Source organism: Sciurus carolinensis, chromosome 5, assembly GCF_902686445.1.
Source record: "Sciurus carolinensis chromosome 5, mSciCar1.2, whole genome shotgun sequence".
In the NCBI taxonomy this organism is placed as follows: domain Eukaryota; kingdom Metazoa; phylum Chordata; class Mammalia; order Rodentia; family Sciuridae; genus Sciurus; species Sciurus carolinensis.
The window spans coordinates 5,163,495-5,179,158 of record NC_062217.1 but is presented as its reverse complement, the minus strand read 5'-3'; the positions used below and the strand labels follow the sequence as shown (position 1 = coordinate 5,179,158).

The window sequence follows — 15,664 nt, the reverse complement described above, 5'->3', positions numbered from 1 at the left end:
TTGTGTTGGACAGGAAGCCAAACGTACATCTCCAGAGTACCAGACATCCATCTAACCATCCCAGGGTCTGTGTCTTTCTCCCACCTGTCTCACCATGGCATATCTGTGGCTTGCTGGCTCCCGATCACTGCGTCCAATCACGTGATATCATTAGTACAGAGGAGCATTGGGACATTCTCTGTAAACCAGGTTGGTCAAGGTCCACCGGAGTATTAGCCCAGAGTGGCAAAGCTGACACACTTCAGGGTGAGGCTGTGAAGGTGTACTACTGCCCCCCCAGGTAAAGCCCACTATTCTCATAGAATTTTTTTCTTATTGGTTTTGAAGAAAAAATAAAGCATGCACAAAACACTAGTATGCCTTATGTTGGGGTACTATACTTAAGAATAGCTACAATTGGGTCACTTCCTAAAAAAGTTCATAATGATTCTCGTAATTGATCCATCCAGCTTTTTCTAAGACCAGTCAAGTGAGTTAAAAGACGTGTATTTAATCCTTATCTTATCATATTTCAAATTATTGTTGGTGGCATTAATTTCTGATGAACCTCTGAGAACTATGGTATTTCTTCTGATTTACTCTTTTCTTGGACAGAGAAATGCCAGGGTCTTTGGTTTGGTCATTCATATGACACTGTTCCGTGACTAGAGGGAATGTGGGGAAATGTTCTTTCTGGAATAAGTCTACTCCAACCATTCATTCAAGAATTGGAACTATAACCACAGAACAAGTTTACAGACTCCCTCAACCCAGAGTCAAATGGTCTCAGACCATCTTATAAATGGTGGAGTCTTAATTTTCCTCAATGTCTCAGGGATGTTTTAATCCCCAGACTTGAGACCAACCAGAACCAACATCTAAATAAACTCAAAGTCTGGCTATCTTCCTCTCTCCAGGGTACCGCCATTCTGACAAAAGGGTGGGAGAAGGGCAATAGGATGAAGATTCGTGATATATAATATTTTCTGTGGCTATCTCAAAAGGATCTTCTCCAGGGATACTAACCTCACTTTCATCCAAGAAGGTCTGTGTTTATGAGCAGACTTAACTTGATCAGTTAGGAAAAAGGACGTAAATTCCCACTGGAGGGATTTAAGTTGAGATTCAAAAGATTATGCAGTTAAATAAATCAATTGACACTAATTGTCTCCCATCTATTTTTAAGTCCTAGGGACAACAGGACCAACTAATCACTTAGTGTCTTCGTCGTTTAAATACCGCCATATGGCTTCTGTCACTCAGCTTTCAGTGTTTCCACTAAAATCAAAGACCTGTTTCCATGGACACATCTCCCCTTGTTATCTCCGCAGCAGAGCAGTTGCCAAGGAGCTTCCCAAGTGGCCCAGGGCTCCTCTACCTGTGCACTTACCTGTAACATAGTGAAGGAGGAGCTGAAAAATTTCTCACAATGACCTACCACAACATGGCCCTCCCTCAGACATTAGAGTCCTTCTCCACATAATTTCAGTTTTAGCACTTTGACCATATTCAATTCAGTATACTACAGAGTCCATGGTTCAGTTATTTGAGCAAAAATCCTGGTTTAATTCACTTCCTGCTTCATCTACACTAAATTCAGATTGCCAGAGAAGTGTACTCACACCAATATATTTGATCTGATCCAAACATCATATCGATCTCATTGGTCTAGCTATCTTAGAATACATTCTCACATGTCTTTTCTAATTTTCTGCCAGTTTATGCTGGCATGGTGCAACAATGATTTGTGTGCATAAATTGTCTCTTCGATGAAATGTTGCCGTTTCCCCACCCCGAAGTGTATGTTGCAAGATGATTGCACTTGAGAATCTGGAGAGAAGAGAGTTAGGTTAACGCCATACAACACTCTCAGAGGGGATTTCTCATGCTTTCAAGTAAGTGGGTACTAGTCTCCTTGGATGGGGAGAGATGGGTACATCTGATGGCAAAAGGAATCTCGGCAGGATTGGTTTTCGAGATCTTCATTTTCATCCTATGGTCCTCCTCCGTTCTCTTTCTTTCATTGTTTCCTGTTTTCCTTAGTGTGTTACACCCTTACGTAATAGCAGGGTTCATTCTGACATATGCACGCACTCCACGTCGTCCCCAGTACCTACTCTTTCTCTCCCCTCCTCCCCCCCATATCCCCTTCCTCTACTCTGTTGGTCTTCCTTCCATTTATTTATTCATTTTTAATTGGCCGTACTCCTCTCTAGCTGTTTTTCTAGCCTCATTTAAGAAATTTGGTCGAGCTATCACTTCAACTTGCTCCATAAACGCACAGCCTGCACCCTGTGATGTTTGGTTCTTGTCCTTAACATGCTGCCCGGTGGCTGTTTGCAGAGCCACTCAGGAAAACCCCTCGTTCTGACCTTGAGCTGAACTGAGTAGGCAGGGCAGAGCCCTGCTCTGATCTTCTCCCCTAAGGTCATCACTGCGTCAGGACGACCCCAGCCACGTCCTTGTGGGCAGCCCACATGCGCACACGCTGTGGCAGGCCAGTGTGGCACCCGCATCACACCTCACTACATCCTCTACAACCTGCACTTCAGAATGAAGTGGTCATATGGTCTCTTGATATGTTAGTACAGATGAAGGTGTTTTGAATAAGTATGTTTGAATAAATTTATAATTAAATCATATTTATACATATGAGAATATATTCATACATTTTAAATAATTTCTAACTGAAAAATTTAAAATTACTTTTTTAAAATAGTAAGTTGAAAGCCACGAACTTCAAATTTTAAGGAGATTTGTCTACTGCAATAGTTCTCAGAACTTTTTACAGTAAAGCTCTTTCATGCAGTATGTGACAAATCTTTGTCCCCAGGCAATCCCATGGAAGTGTATTCTGAAGGACATCCTTAGGAAATGCTACTGTAAGCCCTACAGTCTCATCAGCACCTTCCCCTGTGCCTGGTGAGGAGAGGCTTGGGATTTCTTCTTGTGCTACTTTTCTGTTGCTGTGTAACAAGTCGCCACAAGTAGCACCGCCTGAAGCCCCACCTCCCTCAGTCTCAGTTCAGCAGCCCCGGGTGGCTTAGCCAGGCCAGCACTCACGTTCTCAGGGGTGATCAGGTGCGGGCTGGGGCTGCAGTACCATCTGGGACCCAACCCGGAAAAGTCGCGAGCTGGAGGATTCAGTCTTGGGATCACAGAGGAAGCCCTGTGACCGCTGCTGACCCTGGCCTTCGGGCCTCAGCTGCAGAGCCTGCGCTCAGGTCCTTGCTACGTGATCCCCCACCAGGGGCAACCCCAGTATGCAGCTTGCTCCTGGAAGCCAACCTGGGAGTGAGGAACGCAAAACCACGGCCACTACATCTTGTAAGGGAAAGGTACTCCCTTCCACAGAGGCACCTGCCTCCACCCCCGCTCTCCTCTGTGGTCAGGAGGAAGTCCTGCAGCAGCTGCGCCCATGCACGTGGACAGCTGAGCCAGGGGCTTTCCCAGAGCAGTGACTGGCAGGGCACAGGGATTGTAGGTGGCCCCCTAAGAGTCTGTCTGCCACACTTCCCGCTTTTGAATGGTCTTTTGTTTCTCTCTGGTCACAGCCTGTTAATTGCCTCACTCAGGGGAAAATAATTAGGCTTCTGGGTATGACATAGGCCAGAATATTAGGTTTGCTGCCACCTGGTTCCTTCAGAGACGAATACAAGTCAAGGTGATTACACCACGGCCAGCTCAACAGGCGAGATTCTAAAACCACCTCTATTCCTTCTGGCTGTGTCCCGTTGCCTACGCTCTACTGCCCACAACTTCCTGCTTCAGCTCTATATGCAAAAAGGAGTGAAGACGCAGAAGAACCAGACTAGGTCTAGACAATGGAGCTCTCACTGGGGGAAATGTAGGAAACATGAAAATGTGTCACTCAGCAAAAATGACTTGCTTCCTCCTTGGCCCAGTCCTGAGCCCTCATGGGGCAATGGTGGCAGCTGCTTCTTTTCCCTTTTGTGTCCCTCTGGCAATACTGGGGATTGAACCCAAGGCCTCGAGCATGCTAGAGACACAACATCCCCAGCACCCCAATTTTTCCCTCACTCTTTCTAGGCGTCATCCACCCTTGTACAATACGACAACACATTTTTTTAAATTCAAGGACAGCTTCTCTCAAGCTGTGCTGTTTCTAAATGACTTCATCCTGCCATCATTTGTTAATGCCCAGGAAATATAATTTGTAGAAGTAAGCAAATATAATTGGGTGAATCAGATGCCAAAAATACGGAGTAGATACCAAAGCCAAGCATATGCAACTTGAGGTTATTCATGCTTTTGGGACATCTCGGCTTCTTCTCTTCCTATTAGCATAGATAATTAACAGTTTATTGGAACTTGAAAGCAGCATCTGTGTTAGACAGCCATCCAACTCATAACATCTGATAGTTTCCTACTTTACAAATATCCTCTTAACTAATTTGCTTTGTTATCCTTCCAAGATGCGTCCCTTATGATTTGAGTAACCTGGAACAAAGTGGCTCGTTTGGCTCAGCTTAGTCTCCTTTTGGCTCAAAAACTCCTACAAAACAGTACACCCAGCTTCACTTTCAGAGGACAGAAACCACTCTGCCAACCTCTGCTAATAACTCTCTCATCACGGGAATGCTGAGTATCCTCCAGGTAGACCCAGAAAAGTGAAGAGATGTTTGTTAACTTTATAAACTTACTTTGACCCAGAATTTTCTTTTAAAGCAGAGGAATTCCTAAGCTTTGGGAGAGAAAACTAATTTGATCCAAAAGTTGATATTAAAGTTGTTGGCAGAATTTAAAGCATTTCCCCATGAATGCAATGCTTCCAAGTATGCCTAAATTTCTAGTGGAGTAGTGATTTGTCTCCTGCCTGTCTCATCAATTTTTTGTTGTTCCGCTCTTTCCCAGATTTCTGCCTTACCTATTGCAGAGGCTGGCAGTCTCTTTTATAGTCACTCAGGTGGTGCAGACTGTGGACCATGCAGGTCTTGTGTGTCTGTACCAACCCAAAGCCCAAGCTGTCATTTGATGGCATCTATAGATAACATGTAAATCAACATAGCTGTATTTCCTAACTTTTATATTAGGGGCACTGAAACTTAAATTTCACATAATTTTCATCTGTCACAAGATGTGATCTATCTTCTCTACCTTCATTTTAAAATGTGAAATTCATCCTTAGCACTCCAGCTATAATAAACACAGGCAGCAGTGAGACTTGGCCCTGAGCCTTCAGCTGAAGCACTCTTGCTTTCTTCCAGTCCTTGGACGCTACTGGACTCCCATGTTCATGCTGGGCCTGTGCCCGTGCCTTGGCCGAGTCGGCTCCACATTTCCCCACTCCTCCGTCTTTCACCCTGCATTCCACCAAAGCCACTGAGCCTCAGCCCACCACCTCCAGGACTCACCGGTCACCACCTTGTTAAGGGTCACACTGGGACTCCAACACAGCTCCGTCTCCATCCCCTGTCACAGCTGCTTCCGTAGAGCCCTGGAAACTGTCATCACAGCTATAATAAAGCATTGGCTGCCAGGTTGGTCCAGCAGTTGTGGCCACCCACTCCAGTGTGCAGAGACTGTGCTGAGCTGGTTTAATACTATGCTTTCTGTCAAGGCTCCATAAATGTGTGCTGAAAGTAAATCAGTCACTTAATGCTTATAACAAACCTGCAATGTATCTTCATCTTACAGACAAATAAACTGGTATACATCCTGTAATGCACAGGACAAAGCCTGATATGGAGTCATTGAATTCAGAATGTTAGCCCTGTGAAGGCTGAAGTCGCTGAGTAAACTTTGATCAGGAAAAGAGGCCACGGGAAACTTGTTCTCTGCTGTGTGAGGCATCCCCAAATGTGGAGATGGCAAGAATCCTTGGAAGGGCCTGAAACATGAACTCAGGAAGGAAAATATCAGGAACCTGAATATCCAGGAAGAAGACTCGTCTTAAAGGTCCAGTAGAACCTGGAAGGAAAGAATTAGTCTTCAAATAAAGTTTCTCAGAAAGTCGGTTCATATGTAGATGACAGTCAGAAGAAAGGCTGGGGATCCAGAGTGACCTCTTGACCTGAGGCCTGGTTGGGCAAGGTGCCGAGTTCCTTGGGTCTGACAGGACAGGACATCCCAGACAGTGAGATTGCTCCTCAGACACAAGCCTTGTTGAGTGGGACACCTGAATCACTAACTGGCCTGTCGGTACGGTCACACTCGTAATGAGCACGGATTTGTGGATATTTCTGTTCCATACCAAGAGCGGGCTTTGTGGAATTCAACACAGTTCCAGAGGAGGGTTTAGAGGTCAGCTTCAGAAAACAATCAGACAATGTGCAGAGTTGCCCAGGAGAAGGAAGAAGAAAACAGAGCAAACGCAATTCTTTTATTAAAAATCAGCGTGGTGTTGGACCTCCTGTTGACAGTGATCAGCGTTGATCCTTCAGGCAAAGCATCATTATTCTTATGGGTTGAAATTATGCTCTCCGCCAAGATATGTTGAAGTCCTAACTCCCAGGCCTCTGTGGAAATTGGGTTATTGCAGACGTTGTCTCAGACAAAGTCATTAGAGTGGGCTTCCCCAGTAGGACTCACGAGGAAAGGAGAGACCCCCGAGGAGCCTGCCTCACGAGGCACGGGGGAAGATCAGAGCTATGTTGCCCACCAACCAAAGGACAACCAAGGCCACCAAAGCTGCAGCAGGTAAGGAGCACCCACCGCAGGTGGGTCAGCGGGAGCTTCATCCTCAACACCTTGATGTGCGATTCTAACCTCTTCAGCTCTGAGAGAATAAACTTCTTGATTTCAAACCATTTAGTTTGTGGTATTTCATTTTGAGAACTCTAGGAATAAAGTAGAGATTTATTTATGTGAAGTGTGTGTGTGTGTGTGTGTGTGTGTGTGTGTGTGTTGGGGGAGGGGATCCTTTCTTGAAAAACAAAATTATCTAATTGTGGAAATAAATAGCTCAGTAAATTTCTCTCCTGGGCTGGATGATCTAAGGACACGCTTGGGGACGCCTAGCCCAATCCTGGGCAGCTGCTTTAATTACTCAACCTGCTGAAAAAGTACTTCCCTTGATTGCAGGACTAAAAGAAACATTTACTGAGCAGCTACTAAGTTCAAGGCATGTGTGGTCGTGCAGGGGAACAGGGCAAGCACGCAAGCAGCTACAATAGAAAAGAAAAAGGACGTAGAAGACCACACTCCAGGACAGAAAGGGAAGCTCAATCACAGTTCTCACAAAAAAGAACTAAAAATTCATCCCGTATGTAATATTTCACATTCAAAAGAATCAAAATAAATTGTCAATCGCTTGTTCAGTAGTCAGTAAAGTATTCAAAGAGTATTTCACTCAAGTAGTTTCAGGTCAATTTGCATATCGAGGCACTTAGAGTCTAACAAATCTATAGATATATGAAAGAGTCTGAATTGGGTTTATAATTAGTACCACCATTTGCCAAAGAAACAATATATGTTAATGTTTACGACTAGATGAGCTTATGCTGTAATCATATGAAAGAGCCTAAGGAATGCAAAAGCAACATACGTAAGTATTTAAATGCTGGGAATACACTTAACGTGTTTTAGTAAGATCACTTTACTTACTGAGCACAGGAAGTACATTCGACCCGAGGATGTGTTAATCCGTGGATGTGTTGATGACAATTCCACAGAATTCTGCTGTCTTATTTGGTCTTTGCAGGGATGACCGTAGAAGGAAGTACCGATCAGTATTAACCCATCTTCACTGAGGTGAGGAAAAGCACATGGTTTTGGTTAGTTGTCCATTATTTTGACAGTATTTGGAGGTTTTGTTTTTGGGCATCGAACCCAGTGCCTCATACGTGTTAGGAAATGCTCTCTCCTGATCTCCCTCTTCAGCCCGTTTGGAGCTTCTTGAGTAAGTGCGGAATTTACCAAGACACTAAAAAGACCCTTGAAATTGCTATTTCATATTTATGCTACTCAAAACACACAAAATCTCATGCAAATGCAGCTAAATGCATCGATCACTTCTACAAACACTCCTGACCGAGGCCACTAGCAGGCTGGCTGCAGAGCCGCTCCTCTCCCCGGCTGCTCTGCCAGGGCTGACTACCCTCCGGCCTTCTCTCCCTCCCGGCTGATGCCCAGATGCGACGACTCCCAGCGAGCTGAGCAGGACAGGAGAGCAGAACCAGAGCAGAAAGGCAGAGGGGCCGGGTTCACAGGGCTGCCCAGGGAGGCGGGGTAGCCAGTGTCCTTAGAGAAAAGATGTACAATGTGGATTGAAGTCACAATGACCAGGCACAGTTTAACTGCTGCCAGGCCAGTCTTAAGTAACAGAATTCATTGTGTGGATGTATTTTCAGGTAAACCTGAAAGAACCTATTGATGGCTCGTGTGTGCGGGAGAGAGAGGATTTGTCACCTATGGTCGGCCACCCACAGGGGACGGTGGCAGTGCCGCCAAGGTCAGGAGCCGTGACAGAGGTTTGGTTCAGTAAGTCGGGAATGGACATTGGTGTAGCCTTGGCTTCTTGACTTGCTAAGGGAGCGCTGACCCCAGCCGTCCTCAGGGGCAGCCGGATGTAGGAGGACAGGCCTGCGGAGGTGCAGCTGGCAGGGGCCGTAGAGGGTGTCTGCAGCCACGTCGCGGGGCGAGTGTGGACAGAGCAGAGGCAGAGGGCGCGGCTCTGCGCTGCCTGGACACTCAGAATCAGGAAAGTGACCAGGTGGGAACTTCTGGAGAGGAGGGAAATGGGGAAAAAGGGTTGTCTTGGAGATGGACGGGGAGGGAGCTGCGGGCTCTGGCGGCACGGTGGCCTGCGCCTGCGCCTGCGCCTCCATAAGCTATTAGGATTCTCTCCTGGTCTGCGAGGCGCTCCGCTCTGCAGGGCCTGTGTGTGCTGAGGACCGAACCAGGGCCCGCAAGGAGGCGCTCGCCCCTGAGCTGCACCCAGCCCTTCCCCTGGCATCGGGCTGCCTGAGCACCGCGTCCACCTGGGTCGGGTCCAGGGGATGCACGGTGCACGCCATCAGCTTCCCTTGATCTGGGAATCGTCAATTCACACGAGAAAGTCTTTATTTGCCCTTATTTTAGAAGTTTTTCTGGATATAGTATCCTTGGTTGGTTCTATGAATTCTAACCAATGTTATGTATATATTTTGTTTTCAATGGTAATATTGTTTTAAGATTCATTTTTATTGTAAACAAATGGGATACATGTTGTTTCTGTTTGTACGTGGAATGATGGCATACCACTTTTGTAATCGTACATTTACATAGGGGAATGGTGTTTGATTCATACTACACTTGATCTTAGCCAAAAGGCTGAGAAGCAATTGGTGTTTGATTCATTCTGTTATTTTTCCCTCCCCTCCCACCCCTCTCACCCCTTTTTCCCTCTATACAGTTCCTCCTTCCTCCGTTCTTGCCCCTCCCCCCCATTATGTGTCATCATCCACTTATCAGCGAGATCATTCTTCCTTTGGATTTTTGAGATTGGCTTATCTCACTTAGCATGATATTCTCCAATTTCATCCATTCACCTGCAAATGCCATAATTTTATTATTCTTTATGGCTGAGTAATATTCCATTGTATAAATATACCACAGTTTCTTTATTCATCCATCAATTGAAGGGCATCTAGGTTGGTTCCACAATCTGGCTATTGTGAATTGAGCAAGTATGAACATTGATGTGGCTGCATCCTTGTAGTACGCTGATTTTAAGTCCTTTGGGTATAGGCCAAGGAGTGGGATAGCTGGGTCAAATGGTGGTTCCATTACAAGTTTTCTAAGGAATCTCCACACTGCTTTCCAGATTGGCTACACTAATTTGCAACCCCACCAGCAATGTATGAGTGTACCTTTTCCCCCAAATCCTCACCAACACCTATTGTTGCTTGTGTTCTTGATAATCACCATTCTAATTGGGGTGAGATGGAATTTTAGGGTAGTTTTGATTTGCATTTGTCTTATTACTAGATAAGTTGAACATTTTTTCATATGTCTGTTGATTGCTTATAGATTTTCTGTGAAGTGACTGTTCATTTCCTTAGCCCATTTGTTAATTGGGCTATTTTATTCTTGGTGTAGAGTTTTTTGAGTTCTTTATCTATTCTGGAAATTAGTGCTCTATCTGAAGTATGAGTGGCAAAGATTTTCTCCCACTCTGTAGGCTCTCTGTTCACATTGCTGATAGTTTCCTTTGCTGAGAGAAACCTTTTTAGTTTGAATCTATCCCAGTAATTGATTCTTGCTTTTATTTCTTGTGCTATGGGAGTCCTGTTAAGGAAGTCTGATCCTGGGCCGACATGTTGAAGATTTGTACCTACTTTTTCTTCTGTAAGATGAAGGGTCTCTGGTCTGATTCCAAGGTCCTTGATCCATTTTGAGTTGAGTTTTGTGCAAGGTGAGAGATAGGGGTTTAGTTTCATTCTGCTGCATATGGATTTCCAGTTTTCCCAGCACCATTTGTTGAAGAGGCTATCTTTTCTCCATTGCATATGAGAAGTTAGGAAAACTACCCCATTCACAATAGCCTTGGAAAAAAATAAAATACTTGGGAATCAATCTCACAAAAGAGGTGAAAGACCTCTACAATGAGAACTACAGAACACTAAAGAAAGAAATTAAAGAAAACCTTAGAAGATGGAAAGATCGCCCATGTTCTTGGATAGGCAGAACTAATATTGTCAAAATGGCCATACTACCTAAAGTGCTATACAGAGTCAATGCAATTCCAATTAAAATCCCAATGATGTACCTTACAGAAATAGGACAAGCAATCATGAAATTCATCTGGAAGAATAAAAACCCAGAATAGCTAAAGCAATCCTTGGCAGAAAGCGTGAAGCAGGGGGTATCGCAATACCAGATCTTCAACTCTACTACAAAGCAATAGTAACAAAAACGGCATGGTATTGGTACCAAAATAGAAAGGTGGATCAATGGTACAGAATAGAGGACATGGACACAAACCCAAATAAATGCAATTTTCTCATACAAGACAAAGGTGTCCATGGTAATATTTATGTGGAAGAATTTAAGAAAATAATCATGCTTTGCATCCTCCACAGGTGCAGCTTTCCTAACGCTCACCTTCCCTGCAGACCCTGCCCTAGCGCTGCTCTCCACCAGACTGGGACGTGGCTTTGGCTCTGTTCCTGGTACAGGTCTGGGTTTTGTAGATTCTCTTTGATGTCAGTTGAAATGCTTTTGTTAAGCCTTATCTCTTTGTTAAAAATTATTTATTTATTTTTATTTTTGCAGACTGCATTTTGATTCATTGTATGCAAATAGGGTACATCATTTCATTTCTTTGGTTGTACAGATGTAGATTCACACCATTTGTGTAATCATACATGTACATAGGGGAATGATGTCTGTCTCATTCCACCATTTTTCATATCCCCACCCCCTTCCTCTCATTTCCTCTTACATAATCTAAAGTTCCTCCATTCTTTCTCACTCCCCATCCACCCACCCCATTATATATCATCATCCACTTTTCAGGGAAAACATTTGACCTTTGATTGTTTGGGATTGGCTTATTTCACTGAGCATGATGTTCTCCAATTCCATCCATTGATCTGCAAATGCCATAATATTAGTATTCTTTATGGCTGAGTAATATTCCATTGTGTATATCTATACACCACAGTTTCTTTATCCATTCATCTGTTGAAGGGCATCTAGGTTGGTTCCACAATTTAGCTATTGTGAATTGAGCTGCTATAAACATTGATGTGGCTGTGTTATTGTAGTATGCTAATTTTAAGTCCTTTGGGTATAAACTGAGGAGTGGGATAACTGGGTCAAAAGATGGGTCCATTCCAAGTTTTCTGAGGATTCTTCACACTGCTTTCCAGAGTGACTGCACCAATTTGCAACTCTACCAGCAATGTAAAAGTGTGTCTTTTCCCCCACATCCACACCAACATCTATTATTGTTTGTGTTCTTGATAATACCCATTCTAATTAGAGTAAGATGATATCTTAGAGTTGTTTTAATTTGCATTCTCTAATTATTAGAGATGTTAAATACTTTTTCATATATTTATTAATCACCTTATGTCTTCTTCTGTAGTGTTTGTCCAGTTCCTTGGCCCATTTATTGATTGGATTCTTTGTATTTTTGGTGTAAAGTTTTGTAAGTTCTTTATAAATTTTAGAGTAAGTGCTCTATCTGAAGTGTGTGTGTGGAAAAGATTTTCTTCTACTCTGTAGGCTCTCTTTTCACAGTATTGATTTTATCCTTTGCTGAGAAAAAGCTTTTTAGTTTGAGTCCATCCCATTTATTGATTCTTGTTTTTATTTCTTGTGCTTTGGGAGTCTTGTTAAGGAAGTCTGATCCTAAACCAACATGATGAAGATTCGGACCTACTTTGTCTTCTATTTGATGCACAATCTCTATTCTAATTCCTAAGTCCTTGATCCATTTTGAATTGAGTTTTGTGCAGGGTGAGAGATAGAAGTTTAATTTCATTTTACTGCATATGGATTTCCAGTTTTGCCAGTACCATTTGTTGAACAGGCTATCTTTTCTCCATTGTATGTTTTTGGCTCTTTTGTTTAGCATGAGATGACTGTATTTGTGTGGGTTCCCCTCTGTGTCTTCTATTCTGTACCATTGTCTGCCTGTCTATTTTGGTGCCAACACCATGACATTTTTGTTACTATTGCTCTGTAGTATAGTTTAATGTCTGCTACTGTGATTCCTCCTGCTTCACTTTTTCTGCTCAGGATTGTTTTGGGTATTCAAGGTCTCTTATTCTTCCAGATGAAATTCATGATTGCTTTCTCTATTTCTATGAGAAATGTCATTGGGATTTTAATTGGAATTGCATTGAATCTGTATAGTGCCTTTGGTAGTATGGCCATTTTGGCAATATTAATTCTGCCTATCCAAGAACATGAGAGATCTTTCCATCTTCTAAGGTTTTCTTTAATTTCTTTCTTTACTGTTCTGTAGTTCTCATTGTAGAGGTCTCTCACCTCTTTTTTTTTTTTTTTTTTTTTTTTTGAGGCTATTATGAATGGAGTGGTTTTCCTAATTTCTCTTTCAGAAGATTCGTTACTTATGAATAGAAGTGCATTAGATTTATGCATATTGATTTTATATCCTGCTACTTTGCTGAATTCATTTATTAGTTCTAGAAGTTTTCTAGTGGAGTTTTTTGGATCCTCTAAATATAGAATCATATCATCAGCAAATAGTGACAGCTTTAGTTCTTCTTTTCCTATTTGTATCCCTTTAATTTCTTTGGTCTGTCTAATTGTTCCGGCTAGTGTGTCAAGGGCAATGTTGAATAGAAGTGGTGAAAGAGGACCTCCCTGTCTTGTTCCAGTTTTTAGAGGGAACGCTTTCAGTTTTTCTCTATTAAGAATGATGTTGGCTGTGGGCTTAGCATAGACAGTCTTTACAATGTTGAGGTATGTTCCTACTTTTTCTATTTTTTCTAGTGTTTTAACCATGAAGGGGTGCTGTATTTTATCAAATGCTTTTTCAGCATCTATTGAAATAATCATATGATTCTTAACTTTAAGTCTATTGATGTGATGAATTACATTTATTGATTTCCAGATGTTGAACCAACCTTGCATCCCTGGGATAAATCCCATTTGTTCATGGTGCACTATCTTTATAATATGTTTTTGTATATGATTTGCCAGTATTTTATTAAGGATTTTTGCATCTAGGTTCATCAGGAATATTAGTCTAATGTGTTCTTTCTTCGATGAGTCTATCCAGTGATGAGAGCAGTGTTTTAAGGTCCCCCACTATTATTGTGTTTTGGTCTATTTGATTTTTAAAATTGAGAAGGGTTTGTTTGATGTATCTAGATGCTCCATTGTTGGGGGCATAAATATTTAAAATTGTTATGTTTTGCTGGCTTTTGGTTCCCTGGAGCAGTATGAAATGTCCTTCTTTATCCATTCTGAATACTTAGGTTTGAAGTCTACTTTATATGATAAGAGGATGCAGACCCTTGGTTTTTTACTGAGTCCGTGTGCATGGTATGTTTTTCTCCATCCTTTCACCTTTAGTCTTTTTCTATGAAATGAGTCTCTTGAAGGCAGCATATTGTTGGATCTTTCTTTTTAATCCAATCTGCTAGTCAATGTCTTTTGATTATTGAGTTTAGGCCATTAACATTCAGGATTATTATTGTGATATGATTTGTATTCCTGGTCATTTTGGCTTATTTTTGTTTTTTAACTTGACTTGGTTTCTCCTTTGATTGGCTTTTCCTTTAGGGTAGGTCCTCCCTTTGCTGACTTGTACTGTTGTTGTTTTTCACTTCCTCCTCATTAAATATTTTGTTGAGAATATTCTGTAGTGCAGCCTTTCTATTTGTAAATTCTTTTAACTTTTCATAATGGAAAGATTTATTTCATCATCAAATCTGAAGGTTAGTTTTGCTGGGTATAGGATTCTTGGTTGGCATCCATGATCTTTCAAAGCTTGAAATACATTGTTCCAGGTCCTTCTTGCTTTTAGGGTCTGGGCTGAGAAATCTGCTGATATCCATATTGTTTTCCCCTTATAAGTAATCTGATGCTTTTCTCAGGCAGCCCTTAAAATCCGATCGTTATTTTATATATGAGGTATTTTCACTCTAATGTCTCTTGGTGTGGATCTGTTGTAATTTTGTGCACCTGGTGTTCTGCAAGCCTCTTGTATTTGATTTTCCATTTCATTTTTCAGGTTTGGGAAATTTTTTGTTTGTTTGTTTTGATAAAATACCTTTTTTTATTGTAAACAAATGTGGTACAACTTGTTTCTCTGTACATGAAGTAGAGGCATATCATTTGAGTAATCATACATTTACATAGGGTAATGGTGTTTGATTCATTCTGTTATTTTTCCCTTCCCCCCAACCCCTCCCACCCCTCTTTTCCCTTTATACAGTCCCTCCTTCCTCCTTTCTTGCCTCCCTCCCACCCCCCATTTTGTATCATCATTTGCTTATCAGTGAGATTATTCTTCCTTTGGTTTTTTGAGATTGGGTTATCTCACTTAGCATGATATTCTCCAACTTCATCCATTTGCCTGCAAATGCCATAATTTTATTATTATTTATGACTGAATAATATTCCATTGTGTGTGTATATATATATAAATATCTCACAGTTTCTTTATTCATTCATCAACTGAGGGGCATCCAGGTTGGTTCCACAATCTGGCTATTGTGAATTGAGCAGCTATGAACATTGATGTGGCTGCATCCTTGTAGTATGCTGATTTTAAGTCCTTTGGGTATAGGCCAAGGAGTGGGATAGCTGGGTCAAATGGTGGTTTCATTACAAGCTTTCTAAGGAATCTCCACACTGCTTTCCAGATTGGTTGCACTAATTTGCAACCCCACCAGCAATGTATGAGTGCACCTTTTTCCCCACAACCTCGCCAACACCTATTGTTGCTTGTATTCTTGATAATCACCATACTAATAGGGGCGAGATGGAATCTTAGGGTAGTTTTGATTTGCATTTGTCTTATTACTAGAGATGTTGAATGTTTTTTCATATGTCTGTTGATTGCTTGTAGATCTTTTGTGAAGCGCGTGTTCATTTCCTTAGTCCATTTGTTCATTCGGTTATTTGTATTCTTGGTGTAGAGTTTTTTGAGTTCTTTATCTATTCTGGAAATTAGTGCTCTATCTGATGTATGAGCGGCAAAAATTTTCTCCCACTCTGTAGGCTCTCTCTTTACATTGCTGATAGTTTCCTGTGCTGA

The 15,664-nt window shown here is 42.1% G+C and overlaps 1 pseudogene; it reads right to left on the bottom strand.

Moving 5' to 3' along the window:
- Positions 1–9,124: 9,124 nt before the first annotated feature.
- Positions 9,125–9,264, bottom strand: LOC124986049 (uncharacterized; annotated as a pseudogene).
- Positions 9,265–15,664: the final 6,400 nt, after the last annotated feature.